The sequence below is a fragment of the Schistocerca piceifrons genome, chromosome 3 (genome assembly GCF_021461385.2).
Source record: "Schistocerca piceifrons isolate TAMUIC-IGC-003096 chromosome 3, iqSchPice1.1, whole genome shotgun sequence".
Classification (NCBI taxonomy): Eukaryota; Metazoa; Arthropoda; class Insecta; order Orthoptera; family Acrididae; genus Schistocerca; species Schistocerca piceifrons.
In genome coordinates, this window is record NC_060140.1 from 332074837 (window position 1) to 332089806 (window position 14970).

Genomic DNA, 14970 nt, shown 5'->3' on the forward strand with positions numbered 1-14970 from the left:
TCGAAATAAATTATTCTTACTGACTACCTTGCAACAACTGACGAGTACTAGGTCAAGCTCGCAGGATCGACTGAACGCAAAAAATACTTTAGAACTGGCCATTACTTTTATTTTACTTTTATAAGCCTTCGATCCTGAAGGTAAACAATATGTGTATTTACGAAAACGCGTCTTAGTTTGGGACGTTTCGGGTGGACGACAGCTGATTGTGGGAACCACGCCGACGACGGCGCAGTTCCCGTTATTGTTAACGACAGCGTGGGTAATTTTCGACAGGTTATAAAGTCAGCGGCAGCGGCCGGGCGCTCCACCCAGAGGCGGGAGAGCGCTCTATGAGAGCAGCTGGGTACACTGCGAGAAGGAACTCAGTTTTGCCGCAGAGGTAAGTCAGCGACTACGCTACTCTTGTTTTTATTTGTTTATTTCTTTACTTTGTCTTTTCAACACCGACCTTAAGGCCAGCAATAATTATAACTGTACAGAGCCAATGTAAATGTTTGACTTAAAGGGAGTTTGAACGCCCTATCCCGATAATGTTAAATTTAGTGGCCTGGCTTCCCTGTATTTCAGGAACCACTGTAGCCCTTGACAAGAAACTTTTACCGGGTGTTAAACTGTATGATCCGAGTCTACTGAACTACAATAATTGCATTTCTGCCACTGCTTTCGGAAACACAATTTTTTTAATTGCATGGTTAAAATTTTGTGTACGTTTTTGTACGTTATCCTAAATAATTTTGACTATAGATAATATTATGTTATTCTTTTAGCTCAGTAGACTCAGGATATGTATGTTATTACTCCCTGAAAATTTGAATACTCTCAAGTTCTCTGATGCAGTTTGCTCCAGGATTAATTCCCATATGCTGTAGCACTATCACCCTACCAATGTTGCCATCATTAACAGCAATAACAGCATCACCGACCCCCCACTTTAATGTCTTCATTCCAACAAAAACAAGTTTTTTTAAGCGAGTCCATATAAGATTATTGAACGACTCACTGGGATTTTGAGTCTGACTTTTCAGACACTTCTTCAGTAATTCAGAATTTGCCAGGTCTCTGTAAATAGGTTTTATGATATTCGTGACTGCTGCTGGGATGTAATGTTTATGGCTGTATGAACAGTTTGAGTACTGGGCATTGCAGTAATTGCACCACGAATCAGGTCCACGAGGAAAAGGTGTGTACTAGTTTTTCATCAGTTTACAGTCGCAATGTTTCTCTCTATTCGAAAATCTACTATCATTAAACCCACGTTTCTTAAAAACATTCCGTTTTGGCGTAATACTTTACTTTTTGAGAGATTTACCAACCTATTCGTCACTTTTTCTCGGAAAAACGTTAGCACTTCGACATACAACGCGTGTTTATACTAGTGGTGGGCAGGAAATCGCGTATCTGTTAGAAATCACAGTGACTGAGAAGTCGCAGATATCACAATAACAACTTTACAGAATCTAACTGCGATTTCAGTCACAGTTAGCAGTCGCAAGTAGTATTTCACATTCAAAGACGTGAGCCATCTATTGGTCGAATTTAGCACTGCTTTCTGCGATTTCAGTGACAAGTCGCAACTAACAGGGAACCTCCACATCGCATCCCCCTCAGATTTAGTTATAAGTTGGCACAGTGGATAGGCCTTGATAAACTGAACACAGATCAATTGAGAAAACAGGAAGAAGTTGTGTGGAACTGTGAAAAAATTAGCAAAATATACAAACTGAGTAGTCCATGGGTCGGAAAGGCAACATCATGGACAAAGTGAGCTCAGGAGTGTCCTGGTCCCGTGGTAGCGTGACCAGCTGATACACGAGAGGACCTTTGTTCAAGTCTTCCCTTGAGTGCAAATTTTATTTTTGTATAGTTATTATCTGTCCGTTCGTTCATTGACGTCTTTGTTCACTGTAATAAGTTTAGTGTCTGTGTTTTGCGACCGCATCGCAAAACCGTGCGATTAGTAGACGAAAGGACGTGCCTCTCCAATGGGAACCGAAAACATTTGATCGCAAGGTCATAGGTCAACCGATTCCTCCACAGGAAAACACATCTGATATATTCTATACGACACTGGTGACGACATGTGCGTCACATGACAGGAATATGTTGTCGACCCACCTAACTTGTACACTTGGCGAAGGGGTAAAAAGATTCTTCTACCTTGTCCGATTTAGGTTTTCTTGTGGATGTGATAATCACTCCCAAAAAAGTGATGAAAACATAAGAGTTTGTCACATAAACTGAAAATAAAAAGTTAAACTTTTCACTCGATGGAAGATTTGAACCAAGGACCTTTCGTTCCGCAGTTGCTCACGTTACCACGAGACGACGGCGCTCTGGCGGTCCCAGTGTCCATGAACTACTCAGTTTGTATATGTTGTTTATTTTTTCAAAGTTCCACACAACTTCTTCCTGTTTTCTCAATTGATCTGTTTACAGTTTTTCAAGGCCTATCCACTGTGCCAACTTACAACTAAATCTGAGGTGGTGCGATGGGGAGGTTCCCTTGTAAGAGTCGCAAGTAGCAACTAAAAAGCGCGGTTAACAGTGGCATCTGTTGGCCAAAGTTTGTACTACGCTCGTCTCTGCGATTCGCAGTCGAGTCCAACTGCGATTTCCTTGACAAGTCGCGACTAAGAGTCGCAAGTAGCAACTAAAAAGCGCAGTTAACAGTGCCATCTGTTGGCCAAAGTTCGTACTACGTCCATCTCTGCGGTGCGCTATCGAATCCAACTGCGATTTCCGTGACAAGTCGCAACTAAGAGTCGCAAGTAGCAACTAAAAAGCGCAGTTAGCAGTGCCATCTGTTGAGCAAAGTTCATACTACGCTATTCGCTACAGAGAAACTGCGATTTCTGAGGCAAATCGCAACAAAGAGTCGCAAGTAGCAACTAAAAAGCGCAGTTAACATTCTTTTCCTAGTGCCATCTGTTGACCGACGTACGTACTTCGTTATGAGAGCCTTGTGCCGCACGAGATCGGTGTGCTGTGTGTGCATATGAAGGACTATTTCATTAGTGGTACAAGTCCATTTTTGTTCATTTTGAGATACAGAGTCGTAAAGTTAAATGAGCGCTGAAAAATCTGCAGTTGAGATACCAGAAATATTCAAGCATATGGCTTCTTGCTAGAGATGAACCTTTATTTATGTTTGTTTGGATCATTAATTTCAGAATCATTATAGACAGAAAAGTGGAGGTAATGGACTTGTACCACTATTGAAATAAGCCCTTCGCATTATATGACGACATGCACATTCAGCATCAGTTATGGTTGGTCAAACACAGCTGTGACTCTGAAAGTATTATATTAATAAGAAGCAACATTGCCTTTTTCTCCCGAAAATATCAAGTAACGTAACAAATGTGTTTGATTCTGCTTCCAATATGACAGTTTTGCTTAATACTCCACATGCCTACAGGACTTTGCAATGTTAACACAGAGGAACTCAGACATCTGTATAAGTGTAGTGAAATGAAAACAGTATTATTGGGTCATATGAATGCCTCACTTTTGTTCCGACACAGTTCAAGACTCGGGATAAAAGTTTTCACCTGGTGTTCTACATGGCAACTTCACACACAAGAACTTTTTGCCGGCACTACTACCACCTACATAAGTAAGCTTTTCCTGTGTTACTTTCAAGTGATGCACTTAACATATTCCTGATTTAAATGGAAGATCTGTACTTCCCACTTTCATATCAACAGCCTCAAAATGCATATTGTAGACTTTGGGATATGTTACAGGTCAGTGTCACACCATGATTGTGGAGACGGGGAGGGGGCGGCATGTCACTCTCCAACTAGTGTTTACCAGTAAATAAGTGGCGGAAAATTACGTGTATAGGACGGCTTAAACATGTGGAAAATGAGATTTTCATTATTCACTCACTGTATTTAACATTTATTGTTCCTTTAAAATCGCACAACAACTTCAATAAAACACAGTTTAATCACTCATCTGCACACTTATTTCACAATTATGTCACTTTTAAACAGCAAAATCTTCTAAGAGCTGTCTTGAATCTTCACGAGTCTCTCTCAACAGCCTTGATGTGGATAGATACGTACAACAACCAGTAATCAGAGTCAGAACTGTGTCTGCAAAATCACAAGGATTATTAAACAATGTTTGCTGTCACTAATTACAAGTAATATAATTGACAGAGTAGATTGCTAAAATTTGCTCTAATGAAAGTCACTCAATGGGGTATATTTCACATTTGCAAGTACGATCTCACTGAAGTAATTAAGTCCATCGAAACACTTAGAAACTAACCTCTCGTCTGACGAAAACGGTCTAAAGACGCAGTGGCAATTTCTCTAGATCTGTTGACAAAGATATTTTGAGTTATCACTTTACTGAGTGACTAAAATGTAGTTCGCGTACCTGTGAACATAACAATATGGTAGAATTCATTTTATAAACACGAACTATTACGCTACTGTATGGCTACTTACATATTAATTACACTATTAATATTTTCACAGTTGTTTCTTCAATACAAAATTAAAGCCAACGGAGAAACAAACGTAAAACATACTTACCAATGACAGGTTTGTTGAGATGCAATTTTCTGTGTGGACAGATGTAACTTTTTCATACGGTGGTAAGTCGCAGAAATCGCAGGAGTCACAGAAATCGCAGAAGTAGCAGTAGTCGCAGAAATCGCAGAAGTCGCAGAAGTAACAGAAATCACAGAAGTCGCAGAAGTAGCAGAAGTTGCAGAAATCGCGGAAGTAGCAGAAATCGCAGAAATAGCAGTGGCGGAGGGATACACGACCTAGGTTCCTTAACTGCGACTCTTAACTGCGACAAATCACAGTTAAGAATAACAGATACTGAAAAGTAGCATTCACAGAAATCACTGATATCGGAAAATCGCAGTTTAGCCCATCACTAGTTTATACTATGAAACGATACGATACTGTTTTTGACAGTGCTACCAATACAAACACGTAATTTAACCTTTATAACACAGCAATCCACAGTCTTCTACATAAAAAATTATCGATTTTATTAGATGCATGTAAAAATTTTAACGTTTTCAACCGGTGTAGATTATATTTAAAAAAATAAAATAAAATCCTTCCCACGTGAGTTTTTAAGTGATATATACATCATTTTATTCGGAAAACTGCAAATTTTATAATGAGATAAAAATCCAGAAATGTGAAAAAAATGTCCTTTCCAACTACGGTTAGGGTAAACTGACTGAATAATATTAATAAACAGGAAAAACTTCTTACGATCACGAACAGGCTTTCGGTTTCTTAGGCCATCCTCAGACAAAGATAAAATGACGTGCAGCTTACACAGATATTATTTAAACAGAAGATACAAATGGCACAAAAATGAAGTTGCGTATAGTGTTTAATATGTAAGCATTACATTTTTTGTTGCAGAGAAATAGATACATTAACTAAAAAAGGAAATGAAAGTTTTTGATGTGGAGAGACATTTAGCAACTTATGAAAAATAAAGTTGAATTTACGGTTTTAATCTATTATTTGCCCCTAAAACTTAAATTTAACAAAGCGAAAAAAAATAAATCGAGTTCGGTCATTTATTACTAAGCTCGCATTCTGTGTCATACTCTTGCCGATTTCTAGTAGGATTAACTTTCGGCTTTTTTAGCAGAGTGTAGGACATCCTCTTTTCTTAACAGAACGTAAAACTACGCATGAAGATGACCCTGCTGGAAATCAACAAACATGACACAGAATGTATTAAATGTCCAAATTCAGTTTCTTTTTCCCCGCTGCAGAATTAAGTTTTAGTTCCCAATAACAGATTGAAATGGCAAATTCAACTTTATTTTTCATCATTGTTAAACGTATCTCCACATAAAATTCTTTATGTTTCATGTTTGGTAATGTACCTGTTTCATGTTACGAAGAGCTGTAATTCTTTCCTATGCAAACACTACATGTCATCATTTTTGTATCTTCTGTGTAAGTAATATTCGTGTAAGTCGCACTTCATTGTGTTTGTGTTAGCGACATCCAGTTGCCACCTGGAGATGGCCTAAGAAGCCGCAATCCAGTTCGTGACCAAATAACTTTGCACAATATTAGGAAGTGTTTCTATTTAATTTTATCATCATCTTCTGCCAAGCACAGACGGGGAATTAAGTTAACCACAGAATAAGTGTTGCGTTATGGAAACGACAATATACTGAGGAAATTATATTAGACACGATTCTATTCATACAAATGTTTGATGTGTAGTACCTTAATCAACTTAGTTCGAGTCTACATATACAAATTTCCAGTTTTAAAGAAAAAGTATGCAAAGTTACAATGGTTTCATTACAAAGCTTAAATCTATGTAATCAGGTACTTTTAAGTATTTCGCTATCAGATTGCACCTATTTACATCGAATCTGTAGAGTAAGGAGGTAATACTTGTAGCTAGTGGAAAACCCTTAGCAACTAGTTTCCTGTCCGTGTATCACTATTATATGGTTCATATCGTCTATGTCAGTTTGACCCTGATCACGAATTCCAAAAATTAGAATTGTTATTCGCTGTTAATGTACAGGGTAACATCCATGAACCAGTCTCATACGAGGGACGGACATCACATGACGTTTACTTAGCTTCGCGTAGTAGCATCACGGTCGAGATGTCCAGTTGTATGGTCGCTTGGTTTCTACCCATGTGTCGATGAGATACACACCATTCACCATTCTAGTCATGGTAAGAAGCTTTCTGATCGTATGTGAAGAGGGGTTGTTGCTAGTCCGAACTGTCCGTTTTGTTAGGAGGTCGACTATTACGTAATGTAAAATTCCAGAAGGTCCCTTTATTCACATAAAATAGATGTCTACGTCATTTTTCCTTACTTACATAATAGTCTCCAATACATCCGAAATACCCTATCCTTCAATCTGCTTATCGAATTTTGGATTTTACAATTTCTACAGAAGTCTTTGGGAGCCGATGTGTGTCTGTATCTGTATTCCATAATAGATGATCTCACATATGGCCAGTAGTTCTGGTGTGTAGATGGAAGTTTCAGGCGAAAATGCGATAATATGATAGATGCCATTAGAGCTGCAGAAGAAGGCGTGTCATATTCTGTCTTCTGTTTTAAAGCTATTTGTGTATGTACAAGGGTACTGTGGACAGTATAGTTAAATAACCTGCTCTAGTTGGGAACCGATGTTCTTCCCGTTTCTTATGTCGTGCGAAAAGTATGATACTGAAGCTGTAATAGAGATGTCAACCTGATACTGAAAGCAAGGTACTTCGTGGCCTACAGAAATACTGGTCAGCGATTTCGCCATTTATCGTAGCTTCTTAGTAGCAAAGGAGTACGGTTTGTGCTTTTCTTGTGAGACGGTTGTGTTAGTCTCCAGTATTTAGTCATTGCCTTTATCGAGTTATGGTCGGATATCGATCGACTCAAAGGAAATGTAGCTAACAACATCTGTCTTTCTATTTTTAGTGGTATTTCGGAAGTATCCACAAACAGTCCGTCGATGGGAGTTGATTTCTTGCTTCCAAGGATTAAGCAGAACACCCTATAATGGAGAACGTCTAATTTCTGTGAAGTAGATTTTGGAGCGCTGCCGAATACGATGCTTCCTTAGTCGAAGACAAAGCGGGTCAAGATCTTATATAGAATCAAAAGTATAGTCGGCTCCGCTCCCCACCAGACCTAAGCAGTTGTTATTAATATATTCATACTATTTTAACCTTGTTTGTTAGGTACTCAGTACAATAATTTCACGTTAGTTCTCAAAGTAGACTCCAAGTAGCATAGCATGCAACTGTATGAGATCATGATGTATTTATGTTGATAAGTGATTACGCATTTTTCACCATATGGACATTGCTGGCGATAGAGTAAGTCCACTGCCCACTCCCATTTGACAGGCATCTCATGTGCATCGTTTAGCCATGAACTTTGTCACTCAAAAACATTGTGAATGGGCGGGTGTATCTACAAACGTCGTCCACGTGCTGAAGAGCTTTGGTGCTGGGACTAAATACAGTCTCTAGATTGGCGACGTACAGGGCGTACAATTAGGGCTATACCCTGTGGAAAGCTGTGTGTCGTTGTAGTATACTCTACAACAGCTAAGGAAACCATACGTATTCCGTAAAATTTCATCCGGAACATGGAGAATTCCTGTTTTTTAATTAGCTCTTGTATCATGACATTATCATACGCTCTCGAAAAATCTATAAATAAAGCCGTCAAATACTCGTTACGCTTCTTCAGCGTTTGGTCCTAGGGATGTGATATGAGGTTTCGCTCTGTTCCGTTCCATACTGCATGCATATACAGGGAGTTTAAAAATGTGTCGAATACTTTGAGAGGTGGTAGTACTCACCGAAACAAGAAAAATAAGTCCAATAAACTTGGGTCCAGAAAAGACATTGAAGACGTGACGCTGTAGTGTTCCCACATCGTTGATTGGCGTGGCGTAGACTAATTCCTTCAAGTGTCACCATAATCAAAAGTCTATGGGATTGAGGTCTGGGGAACGAGCAGGTCAAATTGTGCCCCCCACCTCACCCCCTTCCCCCTTCCCCAACTAACCCAGCGGTCCTGAAATGTCTGCGTGAAATGTTCGCTCGCATTGTGACGAAAGTGTGCTGGTGCGCCATCATGCATGGACCACATTTGTATTCGTTGCAGCAATGGCACAGCTCCCAGCAAGGTAGGCAATACATTATTGAGAAAGTCCAGGTAATGCGCCCCAGTTAGCCTTTGCGGTAGCAAGTATGGCCCTATTAATCTTTCACCAAGAATGACTGCCTATACGTTGATTGAGAATCGGTGTTGATATCCTATTTCCTGAATTACTTGGGGATTTACATCTGCCCATGCATGATGGTTATGGAAATTCACGACACCATCTCTTGTGAATCCTGCCTCGTCAACAAGTAAAATTTTCGATGTGAGCAGTGGATTTGCAACACTCATTGAGAGAACCGCCGATAGTGAGACACACCTTCTGCTGCTGTTAATCGTCGCACTCTGTTCCCAGCAGTTTCTTCCTCCAAACGTAGTACACGCTCCTCCATGTCAGGCGTGTGGACTGTGGGGGTCGTCCAACGCGTCTTCCGGGAAGTCTACCTGCGTCCCTCAGACGCCGTAAAAGTCTGCCAAACAGCTTATCGGAACACTCTGCACTATGGATATTTTTCAGTGTAGAGGGCGCGCACTCGCAAGCTACGTCCATTTGCTATACCATAGCCAAGTATCATATCCACCTTTTCACTTGTCGATAAGTAGGCTTCGATTGCTAACAAGTGGTGGAGAGAGAAAATATAAATGTACTACACCATTTGTACATATAAACAGCGCAATAACAGTAAACACATAAGTGAACCCGCGTTTATAAGAAGGTAAAACACCATGATACATAATGAGGGTTGACAGTACTGTACAATAAGGCACACAAACACAACGAAAACTAACGTAGCCTACAACACGACTCGAACCACACAACTGATTACAGAATCCTAATCGTAGATAGAGGCGGGCCGTTGTGACCGAGCGGTTCTAGGCGCTTCAGTCCGGAACCGCACGACTGCTACGGTCGCAGGTTCGAATCCTGCCTCGGACATGGATGTGTATGATGTCCTTAGGTTAGTTAGGTTTAAGTAGCTCTTAAGTTCCAGGAGACTAATGACGCCGGCCGCGGTGGTCTCGCGGTTCTAGGCGCACAGTCCGGAACCGCGCGACTGCTACGGTCGCAGGTTCGAATCCTGCCTCGGGCATGGATGTGTGTGATGTCCTTAGGTTAGTTAGGTTTAAGATGTTCTAAGTTCTAGGGGACTGATGACCACAGCTCTTAAGTCCCATAGTGCTCAGAGCCAGCCACTAATGACCTCAGATGTTAAGTCCCATAGTGCTCAGAGCCATTTGAACCGTTTCGTAGATTGAGTGAGTAAGAAATCATAATACCGTGGCGACACGTATGACGGAGATCTAGTGCTACGACTATGCTAATATCCGCAACCAAGTGTCGCACAGCCGCTTGTATAAACATGTGTTTATCTCGGAAAGTATGCATTTTCGGACCCATGTTTATTGGACTTATTTTTCTTGTTTCGGTGAGTACTGCCACCTCTCAAAGTATTTGACTTTTTTTTCTTTTTTTTAACATGCTGTATAGGTAGCCTCATGCATACACTCTCCTGCTCAGATTTTGTGAATTCCGTGTTTATGCGAAACGGAAAAGAAACGTACGCAGGTAGCTTTGTTCCAGTGTCGACTAAGACATCATATTAAAAAAAATTTAAAGATAGTAACAACCAGCGCTTTTTTTCTAAAAAAAAGTTTGAGGGTACTCCGACATGGTATATAATGCAGCGAAAATTAGTTATAACAGAAGCATGGGATACAACCCGTCTGCTTTTAGCCATGACGTCATCAACATGTCGAATTACAAGAATAAATAAATAAATAAATAAATAAAATGGTATCGGACTCTTCAGTTGACTATACAGCTCATATGATGCAGGCGATACCGAGAAACATACAAGAGAAAGTGGTATCCAACACTTCACTTTACATCACCTCAAATGAAACATGCGATTTGAGCGTACGCATACCCGTTTAGTACTACCATCGCCCACTATTAGCGGGCGAAGGCACTACATGCTTGTCAAACTGGCTGCCAGCGATACAGTCGTCGAAAACGGTTCCCGCAGCTTAGAAATGCTTGGAACAGTCAATGACATCGGTTTTCCCACCAAAAACTGCATGGTATCGTTCGTATTGCAATTACCAACACGAAAAAGTGAAATAAAAAATTTACGTCCGTGAAATAAATCTTTGGCACTCTTCCAAGTTCTGAACATCTTAAAAATATTACTTTGTCAACGAAAAAGTTTAGGGGTACGCATCCCTCAGCATTCCCCCAGAAAAACAGCACTGGTAACAACACTAAAGTCGATCAGTATAACATTGACTACTATCGTATGATATTTAATTACAAAATATATATGTTGTGTATGAAAAAAGAGAAGACCAAGTTCATTTGCACTAAATCCGACATTCAGTAACTGAACACAAAATATGGGCAGATCAAACGAGTTCCACAAATATCTCGGTGAGATCTTAGAACCAACAGGGTTGGAAAAGGAACCACAGAAAGTTCGGTTACAAAAGCTCAAACGAGTATACGGGAGAACGCGTGAAATCTACAACAAGAAATGCATGTCCATTCACACAAAGATCAAACATTATAATACAGTGATTAAACCTGAAGTGTTGTATGCGAGTGAAACATTGGTACTTAATAGAAAAGGCGATCTGGAGAACATCTTGAAGGAGGAAAGAAAGATCATGAGGAAAATGCTGGGACCAGATAAAACAGAAGAGGGGTACAGAATCAAATCGCGCAAAGCAACTGAATACTGTCCAACCTTGCCGCAGATATCAGGAAACGAAGGTCGAAATTCTATGGACACATTCATAGACTCCCATCTTCAAGGCTAACTGGCAAGATTTTGAAGGCTAACTCGCAAGATTTTGACATACACTGCAAAACTGAAGAACATTCCATGGATAGAAGAAGTCAAATATGACATGGAAAAGTCACAGATAGGAACATCGGACATACTATACAGGAAACTTTACCGCCACAAGTTAAATAGATGGGTAGTAAAGCCAGAGAATGAAGTCCCAAAAGATCAGGGACCAAGTGGTCAGCAGAAAGGAAGAAAGCATATAGTGAAAGAATGAAAGCTATATGGGCTATTAGAAAGGCGAATCAAAAATGTAATGCGTGTTCCGACAGGGTCCATACGCACATAATAAATAAAAAACGATACTAGATTGCCTGCTTGAATTTTGTGAATAGACGTGCTTACTTGTCTCATTCACAAAATTCAACCATAGCGACATTTCTCTACAGCTCCTTTACATGGGTAAAACTAATTTGTTCTTCAGATTCTCAAAGGTTATTTCACCATTGTTAACTCCGAAATGTTCAACGCTTTTAGTTATCTCGGTATTACAGTTACTTTAATATTTCATTATAAATTTATGTGTAATAATTGCGGGATTGTCGTTTTTTTGGCTGAAGTCTGAAACTTAACTTGTGCTCAGATCGTTTCGTTACCTTCGCATCCGAGAGCGGTCCCACACGAAACTGAACAAAAATTGCAGGAAAAGCTTCAGATCTTTAGCTTTATTCTATATGAATGCTACTTGCAATACAACTTTTTAATACATGGATATATTTAAGTTTCAACAAAAATATCAGCTCTTTTGCTGGTCAGTTATTCGCTAGTATATACAAACACAGGTATTTCCAACAGTATTGATGATTTTCTTTATATTTCTACAAATATTTTGAAACGTTTTTGGATTTTCTTATGTTATGATACACGAGAGTCCTTTTTTACTCAGTTATAGACTGGAATTAGAGTCCAGTTAAAGAAAACATCACATACGTTATTTTAATATTGCTTTCCGTTTTTTTGCATTCAAATCAGTGAGTGCATACACAATGACATTGATATAATGGTTTGTGTTGTTGCTGGTTGAGTGTTGGCGTTCTGGTAATTGATGTTGGTGGGACGAGCAGGCTCCCGGTCAAAGGTAGTGTGGGTTGTGGTCCAGTATCGTTGTGTGCAGGTCGGGGTGTTGTCAGGTGACATCAGGTCTCAGGATACATTATGTTCTCCTACAGCAGGCCAAGCAGCTCACAAAACACGGACTGACATGAAACATTTGTGTCATTACTAGAGAATATTCGGTTTTTTGTCATGTTGGACCTAGAGGAAACTTCATTAGTTCATTCACAATACATACACAGATATATAATATTATACATCACAACTGTTTATTGGCACTGCCTCTTAATTTGTCGTTGTTGCTCACATAATATGTTTCCTCTGTATCGATTACTGCCTATTTGCGCAATAAGGAATTGTCTTTCTTGAGCCTAAATGATACAGATTTTCATGAGGCTCCGAATTTATAAATCGCCGCGCTTTGGGCATAGCGCGGCAACAATCACGAGTAAGAGTTGAGTATTGCCACATACCGCTGGCACAGTCTGATTCAAAAGCAACTGCACGCGGCAGGCAATACAGTTATATGTAGGAGACACAGTTCGTCTGCGCTTCATGTCCGTCTTACACCTTCGCAGTCGTACCATCAATGCAGATACGTAAGTGAACTGAACTGTGATTTCCACATTTCACACTAGATTTGCCACCCATTTCAGTGCTCTGGCTTCATGTTTTTTTGACACTTCACATCGCGAGATTTCGCATTATCACTCGCCAATTGTTATAGATAACACACATTCGCTTCGCTCTGTTCTGTAGTCACTGTTTTTTATTATTGTGGGTGTCTTCCGTAGACAACATTTTACCTTATACCACAGCTTGTATTTTATATTGTTTAAAGTGATGTATTTTGCGTAATAGTTGCTCAGTTCTTTTATTTATGAGGTTTCTTCCTTTCTCGATTTACAAGGTTTCTTCCTTTCGCGATGCTAGCCTCCCCTGTGACCGTGTCGTATGATCATGAGGTCTCGCTTTGCATGCATGTACGTGAGTGTCTATATAATGTTTCGTAATCCATACTAAATCTAAGGAAATCACTGCTTTCTTCGTGACTAGTGAAAATCGTCAGGTGTATTCAGACTAATCACGGAAGAGGAAACATTACGCAGAAAGTGAAAACAGCACCAGGCACAAACCTGCCTTGTTTAAAACCGAACTAATTCTTTGTATCATGACCCACTTTAATACTTCTTAATCTAATAAGGTCTTATAAATTTACCAATATGAAAACTGACTTATTGCTACTATTTACACAAATTTACAAAAGAGCGTAGTTCATGACATCAGTCATCTGTATGTTACTCTAAACGAATATCATGACGTTAGTATTTATTCTTAGTAAAGTATTCCTTTACATGAATTCGTCGAATAGCTTTAAATTACACCAAGGAAGTGCTGTACACAGAAAAAATTCTTTGAAGTTCTGACTTGGTAAACCACTTACGTTTTACTACGTACTAATGGAAATTACTTTCTTTCAACATCAGTCTCTGTTTCATCTTAGTAATAGGACACATGTAAACATAAAGATACACATATGCTAAACAAATAAAATTGTTTTTGAGAATAACAGCCATATTTGTCAGTGTATACATATTTCTTTACATCCTGATGAGAATATACCTTTAATGTGGTTAGACTCAAATGGATAACTAAATTCAAAAGCGATTCCTATAATCTGGTGAGGTACTGGTATATCAGTCAGAAATAACCAGGAGAGTATCAGGAGGGTCAATTTTTCCACGCAACCACAAGTTTTGGGCATATAGATATTTGAAGAGGTAGAGTTCGTCCCTGTCTTCTGGATGTCCCTCTCTTTTTATCGATGGGCGCTGATAACCACGCTGTTTAGCGCCCGTAAACCTCAAACACACACACGCTCTTTTTATCGACGATTTGACAGATTTCCACAAGCTATTGATGTTCTGTATGTGGATAGATGGACCGACCGATAACACAAATCCAACAGAATGATTCACAAATTCATGCTGAAATCCTTCTTTCTTTGAGGTGTTGTGTGACTTAAAGCCGTCTGCTATCGGTTTCATGCCTGGCAATATAAAGTGCTTCAGAGCGACAAAGTTTTCTTCCCCCTTGAATGAACTTAAACTATAAAGCAGTTGCGACATTCTCATTCAGTGCTGCCAAACACCAAAACACGCGTATGTTCAACTTAATTTTCAACGACCGTCCCGTTTGGTATTTCCTAGTAGCTGTATGTGATCCCTCGATTTCGACAACCTTATTTTGTCCACCGATTGGGACACTTTCCTTCGTGACTATAACGTAACAAGACTTCTCGGTAGAAATCGTAGTAAACACACGCAGTGTTCATGGACAACCCAGAAGCAGTCGGTTGTAGCGTTTAGTCCTTTATCCAACAAGAAACCAATATAATGCTCTTCTCGATGGATAACTT

General features: G+C 39.6%; 1 protein-coding gene across 1 annotated transcript in view; it reads left to right on the top strand.

The window, feature by feature from the left end:
• The first annotated feature begins 329 nt into the window (after positions 1 to 329).
• LOC124788632 (fatty acid synthase-like) overlaps positions 330 to 14970 on the top strand; it is a 507799-nt gene continuing 493158 nt past the window's right edge. The window contains exon 1 of the mRNA XM_047255903.1: positions 330 to 382. The gene's annotated coding sequence lies outside the window, so the exon portion shown is untranslated. The remainder of the gene's footprint in view (positions 383 to 14970) is intronic.